Source organism: Hyla sarda, chromosome 2 (assembly GCF_029499605.1).
Source record: "Hyla sarda isolate aHylSar1 chromosome 2, aHylSar1.hap1, whole genome shotgun sequence".
Lineage (NCBI taxonomy): Eukaryota > Metazoa > Chordata > Amphibia > Anura > Hylidae > Hyla > Hyla sarda.
In genome coordinates, this window is record NC_079190.1 from 336,634,129 (window position 1) to 336,648,323 (window position 14,195).

Consider the following 14,195-nt stretch of genomic DNA (forward strand, 5'->3'; position numbering starts at 1 on the left):
GTTGTGCGCTGCTGAAAGAATACTTTTCATTCATAGCGCTGCGAAGGCATGATTATAGAAGTGCTGTGGGGGCCAGACATATGGATATATGTCTGACCCCTGCAGTGCATTTATATACAGATGCCACTGCAGCGCTATGAAAGACAAGTATTCTTTCAGCAGCACATTGTGCCGGCCAGATGCGCTGCTGTAGAATACTTTTCATTCATAGCGCTGCGAAGGCATATGATTGTAGAAGTGCTGTGGGGGCCAGACATATGGATATATGTCTGACCCCTGCAGCGCATCTATATAGAGATGACACTGCAGCGCTATAAAAGACAAGTATTCTTTCAGCAGCACATTGTGCCGGCCAGATGCGCTGCTGTAGAATACTTTTCATTCATAGCGCTTCCGATAGGGCTGCGGCGGGAACCTATATATGCGCTGCGGGGGGAACATATATAAATGTGCTGCGGGGGAAACATATATAAATGTACCCCCACCCCCCCAGCGGTACTTTATATCTTTCCCCACCGCAGCGCTTCTATTTGAAAACCCCACCGGGAGCCCTGGATGGCTCTTCAGTACCGGCCATTCAGGGCTCCCGATGGGGAATTTAAAAATGAAAGTAAATACATCGTACATCGCAGGGGAGTGAAGCATGCCGCCCGCTCCCGTGTTAAATAAGTTCTAATCGCATCACACAGTGCGATCAATCCCTCAGCCTCTGTACTACAACTCCCATCATGGAACAGAGTCTGTTTCATGATGAGGGTTGTAGTACAAACACTAATGTAGCCTCCCCAGCCACCGGCAGACTACCGCAGCCGGGGAATTACTACTCCCATCATGGAAACAAGTCTATTCCATGATGGGAGTAGTAGTAGTCCCTCAGCACTGCAGGAGTAGTAGTAGTCCCTCAGCACTGCAGGAGTCTGCTGATGTCACCTTTTCTGAGCATGCTCAGAAGTAATAATGGATATTATAAACCAGGTGCAAACGGATGACATAAAGGCTCATCCGTTATTCATGACTGGCTATAACGGGTTATAACAGATAATCAAAAAATCCCATAGACTTGAATGGGATTTTGTAACGGACGTTTAACATCCGTTTTTAAAGCTTTTCTAACAGTCGTTTATAACAGATCTTTTAACGGATGAATTTTATAGTGTGAAAGGGGCCTAACAACGGCTGGGACCCGTGGCTAATAGCGCTCGGCACTGATTGCGGTGCTGCGCACTATTAACCCTTTAGATGCGGCGTTCAAAGTTGATCGCCGCGTCTAAAAAGTGAAAGTAAACTCCTCCCGGCTAGCTCAGTAGGATGTTCGAGACCGCCGCCGTGAAATTGCGGCATCCCGAACAGCTGGCAGACACAAGGAGGATCCTTACTTTCCTCCTGTGTCGCCTATCACCGATTGACTGCTCAGTGCCTGAGATCCAGGCATGAGCAGTAGTGATGAGCGGCATTGCCCATATTCGAATTTGTGATATTTCGCAAATATATAGACGAATATTCGTCCTATATTCGCGAATTTCGCGTATTCGTTATATTCGTATATGTGAATATTTGCATATTCGAGGAAGAAAACAGTGAGGGGGTGGGCAACTTTACTATTGGTTGCTAGGGATGTTGTTGATAACCTTTGACAAGTGTATTTGCATCATTCTAATTGGCCCACAAGTGAAAAGAAGGAATATGCAAATATTCACATATGCGAATATGCGCATATACGAATATTCACATATGCGAATATTCACATATGCGGAAAAAAATCGAATATTCTCATTTTTAAATACATAGTGAATATATGCGCAATACTCGCGAATTTGCGATATTCGCGATAAAAATTGGAAATGCGAATATTCGCACCCAACATTAATGAGCAGTCAAGCGGCAGAATCATCGATCAATGTTATACTATGAGATACCATTGATCAATGTAAATGATTAGTTAATGCAGTATTATAGCCACTAGAGGGGGCTATAACACTGCAAAAAAAAAAGAGAAAAGAAAAAAGTTCATAAAAATCATTTAACCCCTTCCCTAATAAAAGTATGAATCACCCAGTGTAAATAAAAATAAACATATTTGTTATCGCCGCTTGTGGAAATGTCTGAATTATAAAAATAAATAGTTAATTAAACTGCACGGTCAATGGCGTACGTGCCAAAAAATTCCAAAGTCCAAAATAGCGTATTTTTGGCCACTTTTTATATCATGAAAAAATTTATAGATAGCGATAAAAAAGTCCGACCAATACAAAAATGGTACCGCTAAAAACGTCAGATCACGGCGCAAAAAATTAGCCCTCATACAGCCCCAAACGCAGAAAATAAAAAAGTTTTTCCAGAACTACAACAAAGTCAAACCTACAGAAGTATGGTATCATTTTAATCGTATGGACCTACAGAATAAAGATAAGGTGTCCTTTTTACTGAAAAATGTACTGCATAGAAACGGAAGCCCCCAAAAGTTACAAAATTGTGATTTTTCTTGAATTTTGTCACACAATGATTTTTTTTTTTCTGTTTCGCCATAGATTTTTGGGTAAAATGACTGATGTCGTAACAAAGTAGAATACAAAAAATAAGCCATCATATGGATTTTTAGGTGCATAATGGAAAGAATTATGATTTATTAAAGGTAAGGAGGTAAAGGTAATAAACAAAAGTGGAAAAACGGAAAAACCAGAGTTCATAATGGGTTAAAACAGAAGTCTTTGAATATCCTCTCCCCCCCCCCCCCCCCCCCCATGGTTTCAATAGTCACTGTCAATGTGGACAAGTTACCAGTGGCGTACCAAGGGGGGGGGGGGGGGGGGGCGGGGGGGGCGGCCACTCTCAAGGGGGGTGCCAGGGTGCCACTCTCAAGGGGGGTGCCAGGGACGGACTGACCCGCCGCCGCCGCTGCTGAGGTCCGGGACACTTGTCCCAGATCCCCAGCAGACAGCGGTGCCTTCTCCTGTATGCGCGATACACGCACATAGAGGAGAAGGCGTCCCCTCTGTGTGAGCCGCATCTGCAGCTACACAGAGGAGACGTGACCTCCGCCCCCACGCAGCACGCAGTACAGGCGCCGGTGACATCACTCATCAGCGCCTGTACTGTGGAGGGGAGAAGACGCGGGCCCTGCAGATGAGGAGATCGCTGTGTGGGATATCAGGTGAGCATCCTTTTTTATTTATTTTTTTTGCTCTACATTTACCTATGGGGAAGGGGGGTTGCTCGGCATTTACCTATAGGGAAGGGGGGGGGGGTGCTCTGCATTTACCTATAGGGAAGGGGGGGGGGGTGCTCTGCATTTACCTATAGTGAAGGGGGGGGAGAGGGGGGGGTGCTCTGCATTTACCTATAGGGAAGGGGGGGGAGAGGTGGGGGGGGTGCTCTGCATTTACCTATAGGGAAGGGGGAGAGAGGGGGGTGCTCTGCATTTACCTATAGGGAAGGGGGAGAGGGGGGGTGCTCTGCATTTACCTAGAGGGAAGATGGGGGAAAGGGGGGGGGTGCTCTGCATTTACATATAGGGAAGGGGGGGGAGGGGGAGGGGGTGCTCTGCATATACCTCTAGGGAAGGGGGGGGAGAGGGGGGTTGCTCTGCATATACCTAGGGCTGGGCGGTATGACCATATATGTGTATCATGGTATTTCTTTAACTTACGGTGGTTCCACGGTATATAACGATATTCCCCCCCCCCCCCCACCAAAATCAATTGACCCGCCAGCGCTGTTCAGCCCCCCCCCCCCGCCCCTATCATGTGACCCGCGCGCGGTGTTCGGCTTCTCCACCCCCCCCCCCCCCAAAATCATGTTACCCGCCAGCACTGTTCTGCTCCCCCCAATTAATGATCAGCCCAGCAGGGTACTACTCACATATGTCAAGCACTGCCCTCCTCCTCTTTGTTGGGGGCCCGCCGGCGATGGAACTCACTGTACGCCAGTGGTCTCCAACCTGCGGACCTCCAGTTGTTGCAAAACTACAACTCCCAGCATGCCCGGACATGCTGGGAGTTGTAGTTTTGCAACAGCTGGAGGTCCGCAGGTTGGAGACCACTACTGTACGCTGTATACGGCTTCATATATGACAGTGGGCTCAGCCTATCACTGGCAGGTGCGGGGCATCGCTCTGGCCGGTGATAGGCTGACGGCTGTCCGGCGTTCCCGTCCCCAGCGACGTACGTGAGTTAAAAGTTTATTTTCTGTATCTTTTGCAGCCCGGGCATAGGTATACAGCGTACAGCAGTGGTCTCAAACCTGCGGACCTCCAGCTGTTGCAAAACTACAACTCCCAGTATGCCCGGACAGCCGTTGGCTGTCCGGGCATGCTGGGTGTTGTAGTTTTGCAACAACTGGAGGTCCGCAGGGTGGAGACCACTGGCGTACAGAGAGTTCCATCGCCGGCTGTTCGGGCATGCTGGGAGTTGTAGTTTTGCAACATCTGGAGGTCTGCAGGTTGGAGACCACTGGCGTACAGTATAGAGTTCCAGCGCCCGGCGGCCCCCCACAAAGAGGAGGGCAGTGCTTGACATATGTGAGTAGTACCCAGCTGGGCTGATCATTAATTGGGGGGAGCAGAACAGTGCTGGCGGATAACATAGGATTAGATCCCCGATGTGGGGACAGCGCTGTGCTAGGCTGATAATACATTCCCGGGGGGGGGGGGGGGGGGAGGGGCCCAACCGGTATTGCAGTATGGGGGAAAATCCATATTGTGCAGCTCAAAAAATGTGGTATTCGGTATGAACCGGTATACCGCCCAGCCCTAGATATACCTATGGGAAAGAGGGGGGGGGGGGTGTAGCTCTGCATATACCTATGGGAAAGAGGGGGGGGGGGGGTGTAGCTCTACATATACCTATGGGGAAGAGGGGGTGGGGGGTTTAGCTCTGCATATACCTATGGGAAAGAGGGGGGGTGTAACTCTGAGGGGGTTACCTGGCTACCTACCTACCTGCCCTTTTATTGTGCAGGACACCAAGGAGGGCATTATTACAGTTTGTGGGCCTATAGATGGGAAGATTGTTTAGAGGAGGGCACTGAAAATTTGCAGAGTCTGACATGTTTTTCCTGCAGATGTTAAGAGATCCACATGGCGGTCTTATCCAGACGGAGAAGAAAAGGAAAGAAGACGCCGCTGATCAGAAAATACGTAATTGTGAGTCGCAAAATGTAACTGTAATCGCTTATATGGTATACAGATCCTGTGTACAGCTGATATCTACCGCCATATGGTCCTGTATATAATCACTTATATGGTATACACATCCTGTGTACAGCTGATATCTACCGCCATATGGTCCTTTATATAATCACTTATATTGTATACAGATCCTGTATAGTATACTGGTCTGTATATAGTGGTTTTATACAGTATGGCGGTATTATCCAGTTATTGTGTGGTGGTATATATTTACTCCTTATATACCAGTATTATTGGTTATAGAAATTTACCTACGTTAAAGTGTTTCTTACATATATAAATTTGAGTTTATTGTGTGTGGGATTTGGGTGGAATAGGAGTGTGGCAGAAGATTAACGAGCTGCAGGGGCCCTTGCTTTTTTTTTGGTCCGGGGGCCCCAAGTTGTGTCAGTCCGCTCCTGGGGGGAGGGAGGGGGTGTAATTAAGGGGTAGGGTGGGTGCGTGTGTGTGTGTGTGTGTGGGGGGGGGGGGGGGTGCCAAACAAAGGGTCCGCCCCGGGTGCCAAATGCTCTAGGTACGCCCCTGCAAGTTACCAATACTCCATAAAGACCTGACTGACTGTGCACAGCTATATCTGCCATCTCCTCAGGACATGTCACTTCTCCAGTAGTGGTTGGGTGTCATTCTCTATGCCCTCCATATGACTGGGTGACCATTAGGGTTGTGGCACAGCCGGTATCTTCATCTACATTCCGGGCTGTGCCGGTAAGTTTGGATGAAAAATACCGGCCATGCAATGGCCGGTATTTTTCATTCACTGACAGGGGCGGACGGAGCAGCATCCCCAGAACAGCACTGCTTTCATGACCGGCCGTACAATGCCCAGGTCTAACACCAGCAGCCTGTGACAGGGAGAGCTCCGTGCGATGACAGGAAGAGATTATACAGTGCTGGGGAGGGGGCGTGCACCTCCTGTCTCCTCTCTCCCCCTCCCCCGCCTTCTCTCTGCCCCGTGCAGTCTTACAACCCTCCATAGGCAGAGCAGGGAGGGGAGAGGCCGTGTATCCTGTCTCCCTCTGCAGCGCAGGGCAGGTGAGTGTCTGTGTATATATGTGTCTGTATATATGTGTCTGTATATATGTGTCTGTGTATGTGTCTCTATGTGTCTGTGTATATATATGTGTGTGTGTGTGTGTAGGGGGGGGGGGTAAACTGCCTAATCTGGGGGACAACTATGCTGCCTAATCTGGGGGACATCTATGCTGCCTAATCTGGGGGACAACTATGCTGCCTATTCTGGGGGACAACTATGCTCCTAATCTGGGGGACAACTATGCTGCCTAATCTGGGGGACATCTATGCTGCCTAATCTGGGGGACAACTATGCTGCCTAATCTGGGGGACAACTATGCTGCCTAATCTGGGGGACAACTATGCTCCTAATCTGGGGGACAACTATGCTGCCTAATCTGGGGGACAACTATGCTGCCTAATCTGGGGGACAACTATGCTCCTAATCTGGGGGACAACTATGCTCCTAATCTGGGGGACAACTATGCTCCTAATCTGGGGGACAACTATGCTGCCTGATCTGGGGGACAACTATGCTGCCTAATCTGGGGGACAACTATGCTCCTAATCTGGGGGACAACTATGCTGCCTAATCTGGGGGACAACTATGCTCCTAATCTGGGGGACAACTATGCTGCCTGATCTGGGGGACAACTATGCTGCCTAATCTGGGGGACAACTACCCGGCCCTCCACAATATTTTTAGTTTCTCATGTGGCCCCATGGGATAAATAATTGCCCACCCCATTCCTCCTCAACCCCGGACATTCCTTAACCTGGAGCCTCCCGGGGAAAGGAGAAAGTGAAGACAAGAGACTGGTGAGACCTCTCTGCAAAATTGTGTATTTAATGCAGTGTTTCCCAACCAGGGTGCCTCCAGCTGTTGCAAAACTATTACTCCCAGCATGCCCAGACAGCCTTTGGCTGTCCGGGCATGCTGGGAGTTGTAGTTTTGCAATAGCTGGAGGCACCCTGGTTGGGAAACACTGATTTAATGTTTTAATGTGTGAAACTATCTGCTGCGCTCTGTATCTAATCCTGTCAAGTGCGATACTGTCTGCTGAGCCTGTGTATCTAATCCTTTCATGTGTGATACTGTGAGCTGAGCCTGTATATCCAAATCTGTCATGTGGGATACTATCTGCTGAGCCTGTGCATCTAAATCTGTCATGTGTGATACTGTCTGCGGAGCCTGTGTATCTAATCCTGTTATGTGTGATACTGTCTGCTGAGCCTGTGCATCTAAATCTGTCATGTTTGATACTGTCTGATTAGCCTGTTTATCTGACGTTGCGCAGGGGGACGTCACTCGTCATCACAGAGAGCCAGCGTTGCTGTCGCGCTCCACCACTACCGCCGCCGCTGGCATAAATAGGGTTTTGGTAGGTATTCTCTAAATGTAATTTTTTTGGTGCGATATAGAAAAATTCCCCCCACATATATATTGTATTCCTCCAATCCCCTATGCCATTTCTTAAACCCCCCTCCCATCCCCCATGCCATTTCTTAAAGGAGTAGTCCAGTGGTGATTCAGTGGTTTACAACTTATCCCCTATCTTAAGGATAGGGGATAAGTTGCAGATCGCGGGGGGTCCGACCCCTGGGGCCCCCCGCGATCTCCTGTACGGAGCCCCGACAGCCCGCGGGAAGGGGGCGTGTCGACCTCCGCACAAAGCGGCGGCCGACACGCCCCCTCAATACAACTCTATGGCAGAGCCGAAGCGCTGCCTTCGGCAATCTCCGGCTCTGCCATTGAGATGTATTGAGGGGGCGTGTCGGCCGCCACCTCGTGCAGGGGTCGACACCCGCTATCTCGGCGGAGAGCCGGGGCCCCGTACAGAGAGATCGCAGGGGGCCCCAGAGGTCGGACCCCCCGCGATCTCAAACTTAGGATAGGGGATACGTTTTTCACCACTGGACTACCCCTTTAAACCCCTGATCCCTCAGCCCCTGTGCAATCTGGCCCCTCCCCTTTTGTAGCTCCACCCCCACATAGCCACACCCATGACCGGTATTTTTCTGATGGAAAGGTGGCAACCCTAGTGACCAGTCATACCATAATGACGTCCATATTCCAGTGGGAAGACTCATACACACATATTTAATGTGTCAGTTGATTTTAGAAAGTATGATGAGTGTGACTGGCGGGAAAGTGTTGTCCAGACCTAGGGAATATTACACAATTCCAAGGAAGTTTTCGAGTTTATGTACAAGTTGGGCTCTGCTTACACCTGAGGATTGTTTTGGCGGGCTTTTCTGTCACACAGATTGTGGTTCGTGTACACTACGGCTCAGTTATGTATGTGTGGTGTAATATGAAGTCATTAAGCCACATCAAGTTACTGACGTCATGAGTCACTGTTTCGGGTGTGACACCTGCATACTTCTGGCTATAGATAAATGCGAAACTACTAGAGTGCGGTAACATGGCTATAGCGCCACAGGTTTGTTAGACAGTAGTGGGAATACGTGTTTTACTAGAAGGCAGAGACACTAGAACACGAGCTGTCCTTCCTTCCGAGGACTGTACAACCGCTCTGCCTACAAGTGACAGCCCTGAGTGCTGTCACCCTGCCGCACCACACCTCCTCCCTCACAGGTCGGCGCCCTCCCTGCCTTGTACTGCGCAGGCGCCACACACGGAGATTTAAAAGTGCAGCCGAGAGCGGAGCAGAGAAGGTGCAGAGCTGTCGCCTAGGACACGCACAGGAAGGTGATACAGGGGGCGCAGGTACATCCAAGAGGCCGGGCGTCAGCGAGGTGAGACGTGTCCTGTGTGTTTCATTGCAGAATACACTACACTTGCGCCATTCTCTCCGCCAAGCCATGAAAACGACCCGCACCATTTACTTCAGAGTCTTTTTTTTTTCTCTTTCTGTCTGGATACTTTGTCAGGCTGTTTTGTGCTGCTCCCGGCGGGGATCCCTCTAATGTACTGCTGCGAATTGTCCTAAGAGCTCCGATCCGCGGGGTGCTGGAGAGACACACAGACAAACTAAATACCCATGCCCCTGCCTTATACCCCCCCCCCCCTCAGTTCACACTGGGACTGGGGGCATGAGACTATTCCCCCTTATATAAAACAATCGCAGCTCTGTGTGTCTGACAATAAAAGCTGCTTAACCCCTCACTGGTCCTGGGACTGGAGATGCTAAACTTGTTACTAGGAAGATGTAGCTTTGGCCAAGATCATGTAGAAGAATAGAATGAATATACAGTGATCCCTCAACTTACAATGGCCTCAACATACAATAGTTTCAACATACAATGGTCTTTTCTGGACCATTGTAAGTTGAAACCAGTCTCAACATACAATACTACAGACAGTCCGGATCTGTGAAACGTGTCAATGGCTGGAAGATCTGGCCAATCAGAATGGGCATTCACTGGTAAAACCCCTGTATTACTGACGTGTATGCACTGACTGATGTCTGGTAGCGCCCCCTACAGTACAGGGAGGTATTACATGTTCTGTACACTTTACCTGTACCAGGGTTAGCTGCTCCTTTGGACACCAGGTGTGGTGGCTCCATGTTACTTTTTTAGGACACTGTGTACTGTACAGGACCCGGAAGAAGCTCCTGTCCTCTACATAGACCAGTTTTTCCCAAACAGGGAGCCCCCAGCTGTTGCAAAACTACAACTCCCAGCATGCCCGGACAGCCTTTGGCTGTCTGGGCATGTTGGGAGTGGTAGTTTTGCAACAGCTGGAGGCTCCCTGCTTAGGAAACACTGACATAGACAGTGATTACAGCTCCCAGCAGATCTTTCTTACTTTTTATATGTAAGGATTTGCTTTATATATATTAGTTATCTACTTATTTTTCTTTAATCCTCACCTTTTCCTATTTTTGGATGACATTTTGGTGCCTTTAGAACCAATTCCCAGGTTTCCATAGAGTTATAGTCTCAACATACAATGGTTTCAACATACAATGGTCGTCCTGGAACCAATTAATATTGTAACTTGAGGGACCACTGTATATATATATATATTTCAGTGATGCCAGTTTCAGGCCATGTCCATTTCCCGCAGCATCCACCCTCTATATTCTGTTTCCCACTATTCCTATTTTCTGCTGGAGAAGCTCGGCTTTTCCCTCTGATCTTCCGGAGTAAGAATTGTGACTCACATCAAATGAATACTTAGGATGCTATTTTGTCATTTTTTTCCACCTCCTGAATACTCCACTTCCCTGTCCCGGAATTAACCCTTCTTTACCGGTGACTTAGGCTGCTTTCACACTATAAAATGTATCCGTTTCAAAGATCCGTTAGACGTTCCGTTGTAAAAAAAACTGGCTGTTACAAAATCCCATTATAGTCTATGGGATTTTCACATTTTCCGTTTTAACCCATTATAGCCCGTTATTAATAACGTCCGTTATTTTGTGATGGGTGAATGAACGGAAGAAATAGTGCATGCACTATTTCTCCCGTTACAATCTTCCGTCGTAAAATAACGGCCGTTATTAACCCCTTAAGGACCCGGGGTTTTTCCGTTTTTTGCTTTTTCGTTTTTTCCTCCTTACTTTAAAAAATCATAACTCTTTCAATTTTGCACCAAAAAAATCCATATGATGGCTTATTTTTTGCGCCACTAATTCTACTTTGTAATGACGTCAGTCATTTTACCCAAAAATTTACGGCGAAACGGGAAAAAAATTAATTGTGAGACAAAATTGAAAAAAATAACGCCATTTTGTAAATTTTGGGGGCTTCCGTTTCTACACAGTACATTTTTCAGAAAAAATGACACATTATCTTTATTCTGTATGTCCATACGATTAAAAGGATACTCAACTTATATCGGTTTGATTTTGTCGTACTTCTGGAAAACTTTTTTATTTTTCCGCATATGGGGCGGTATGAGGGCTCATTTTTTGCGCCGGGATCTGAAGTTTTTAGCGGTACCATTGATCGGACTTATTGATCACTTTTTATTCATTTTTTCATTATATAAAAAGTGACCAAAAATGCACTATTTTGGACTTTGGAATTTCTTTGCGCGTACGCCTTTGACCGTGCGGTTTAATTAACGATATATTTTTTATAATTCGGACATTTCTGCACGCGGCGATACCACATTTATTTTTATTTACACAGGTTTTTTTTTTATGGGAAAAGTGGGGTGATTCAAACACTTTTATTAGGGAAGGGGTTAAATGATCTTTATTCACTTTTTTTTCCACTTTTTTTTTTTTTTTGCAGTGTTATAGCTGTGGCCCCGCGTTATAGAACGGGAGCGGACTCCGGACGTACAGGTACGCCCTGGGTCCTTAACAGGTTAATAATGAGCTATAATGGGTTAAAACAGATAATGTAAAAATCCCATAGACTATAATGGGATTTTGTAACGGCCGTTTAACGGACAATTTTCAGGTTTTTTATACAGAACTTCTAACGGATCTTTGAAAGGGATACATTTTATAGTGTGAAAGCAGCCTTATATTGTTGTATAATCACGCTAAGAAAAGTGATCTTTTCACACTAAAGAACTCTGTGGATGATAGGTGAAGCAACCCAGGCTTTTTATTTATTTATTTATTTATTTATTTATTTATTTTAACTAGGTTTCTTATAAATTTCAAAGAGCTTTTTTTTCGCCTCAGCCTTCAGTTGAGGTCAGAATAGCATAGCTTGTTGTAATATCGTATCTTACAAAAATAATCTGCAACTTGATAGTAATGAGAAAATCTGTCACTTGCTAAAAAATACAGACGCATTCAGTTCCTCATCTATTCCTGTAAAAATTAAAATCAAGACACCAGTATAAACAGAGTTTCACCTGTATTTATTTTACTGGAAATTATAGCTTCTATATGGCTTTTGCTTAAATTGTTTGTCATTTTACAAAACTTTTCACAAGTCATAGAGACCTGTCAGAAGTTTTTATTGGTCGTGGTCGGGGTGCTGAGCCCTCCACCAATCAATAAAGTGAACAGGGAAAAGAATTGACATGTCCAGAAAATAATCCTCATCAGGACCTTCTATTGACATCAATAGGGCTTTGATTCTAAGAGGATTCTAGGCAGAGTTTCCACTTAGAAATTTCTGCCTGAAATCTGCTTCAAATTTCTTGTGTACCATGGTTTTTGCATGGATAAGTAAATTCAGTTCCAAAATTTTGCCGGCGTAATTCCGCAATTCCGCTCCAGTGTTGTTTTGCAAAGCTTGCAGCGAAATGTTGGCCGAATTTTGGCAAAATTCTGTGTTCTGAAAACAGAATTCTGCTGAAATTTAAAGCCCTATTGACTTCAATGGCAGAAGTCTGCAAAATTAAAGACAGGTCACTGGGACAACGAAATACCATTGAAGTCAATGGGCAGTAAATTTCAACAAGATTTCCATTATGTGAACATAGCCTATAAAGGTTTTCCAGGGAAAACTGATTGGTGGCATAGCCTCTGTATAGGATAGCAATAGCTTATTGGCAGAGGGCTAACAACTGTCAATCAAGTGTTCCGGCAGCCACAGTGCCTGGAAGTAAACAGTGCACAGAGCCGAAAGCCTTGCTGCAGTCAATGGGAGCAGAGCTGCAGTAACCCAACATTGCCGCTATGCAGTGAATGGAGCCAACTACTTCGGGCTTCGTTCACTTTGTATATGCCAGACCTGGAGCTGTGCTGAACAGAAGGGGTGTCAGGAGTTGGCGCCCTGCCAATCAGCTAGTGATGGCCTATCCTGAAGATAGGTGATCTAGCGAAGAGGTTATGGACAACAAATTTCAGATATGTTAATTCTAAAGAAATTAAATTAGCTATAATGCTAAGGCTGACCTATGCCCTCTGTTATTAGACATAGCCTTCAGGTCTGTTCTGCAGTCTGAAAATGAATGCCTCAGATTTATTAAATAGTGTGCAGCTTTTAATACATTTGTCATAATTTACTGAAACATCTAGGTTCACATCTGTGGTGGAGGTTCTATAAGAAGCCAGAGTTGCAAATTCTATTATACAGTTATCCCTCAACTTACAATGGCCTCAACATACAATAGTTTCAACATACAATGGTCTTTTCTGGACCATTGTAAGTTGAAACCAGACTCAACATACAATTCATATGGACAGTCCAGATCTGCAGAACATATCAATAGCTGGAAGAACTGACCAATCAGAATGGGCATTCACTGGTAAAACCCCTGTATTACTGAAGCGTATGCACTGACTGATGTCTGGTAGCGCCCCCTACAGTACAGGGAGGTATTACATGTTCTGTACACTTTACCTGTACCAGGGTTACCTGCTCCTTTGGACATCAGGTGAGGGCGACTCCATGTTACTTTTTTAGGACACTGTGTACTGTACAGGACCCTGAAGAAGCTCCTGTCCTCTACATAGACCAGTGTTTCCCAAGCAGGGTGACCCCAGCTGTTGCAAAACTACAACTTCCAGCATGCCCGGACAGCCTTTGGCTGTCCGGGCATGCTGGGAGTTGTAGTTATGCAACAGCTGGAGGCTCCCTGCTTGGGGAACACTGACATAGACCGTGATTACAGCTCGCAGCAGATCTTTCTTACTTTTATATGTAAGGGTTTGCTTTATCTATATTAGATATCTACTTATTTTTCTTTAATCCTCACTTTTTCCTATTTTTGGATGACATTTTGGTGCCTTTAGAACCAATTACCAGGTTTCCATAGAGTTCTGGTCTCAACATACAATGGTCGTCCTGGAACCGATTAATATTGTAACTTGAGGGACCACTGTATTTTGTCAGATAAAATTCCGGGCACCATGAAAGAAATCTGTTGGACCCTATTAAAGTCAGTATGGGCTGGTAGGCACCAATGACAGCAGAACAATGGAAAAAGATAACGCACGTGTGAAACTAGCCTGAGACACCAGTGCTTATAAATGTGGTCTGAAGCATTTTGTTGTTCTCTACTACATCGCATTGTACAGTACATATATCCCCACTGTCTGGTATTCTAACTCAAAGATCAAATATCCTGTAATTCTATCTGTATACCAGTAGCTAATGAATACTTCACAAGTTC

General features: G+C 46.2%; 1 protein-coding gene across 6 annotated transcripts in view; it reads left to right on the top strand.

Annotated features, from left to right (window-relative positions):
* Positions 1 to 6,188: 6,188 nt before the first annotated feature.
* SLC45A3 (solute carrier family 45 member 3) overlaps positions 6,189 to 14,195 on the top strand; it is a 111,625-nt gene continuing 103,618 nt past the window's right edge. For 2 of the 6 annotated variants that reach the window (XM_056558046.1, XM_056558041.1), the window contains exon 1: positions 8,477 to 8,956. The gene's annotated coding sequence lies outside the window, so the exon portion shown is untranslated. Of the gene's footprint in view, positions 6,218 to 7,494; positions 7,579 to 8,209; positions 8,305 to 8,476; positions 8,957 to 11,407; positions 11,461 to 14,195 lie in introns of those variants that run through there. The other 4 variants (XM_056558038.1, XM_056558037.1, XM_056558040.1 and 1 more) reach the window with 4 other exon arrangements.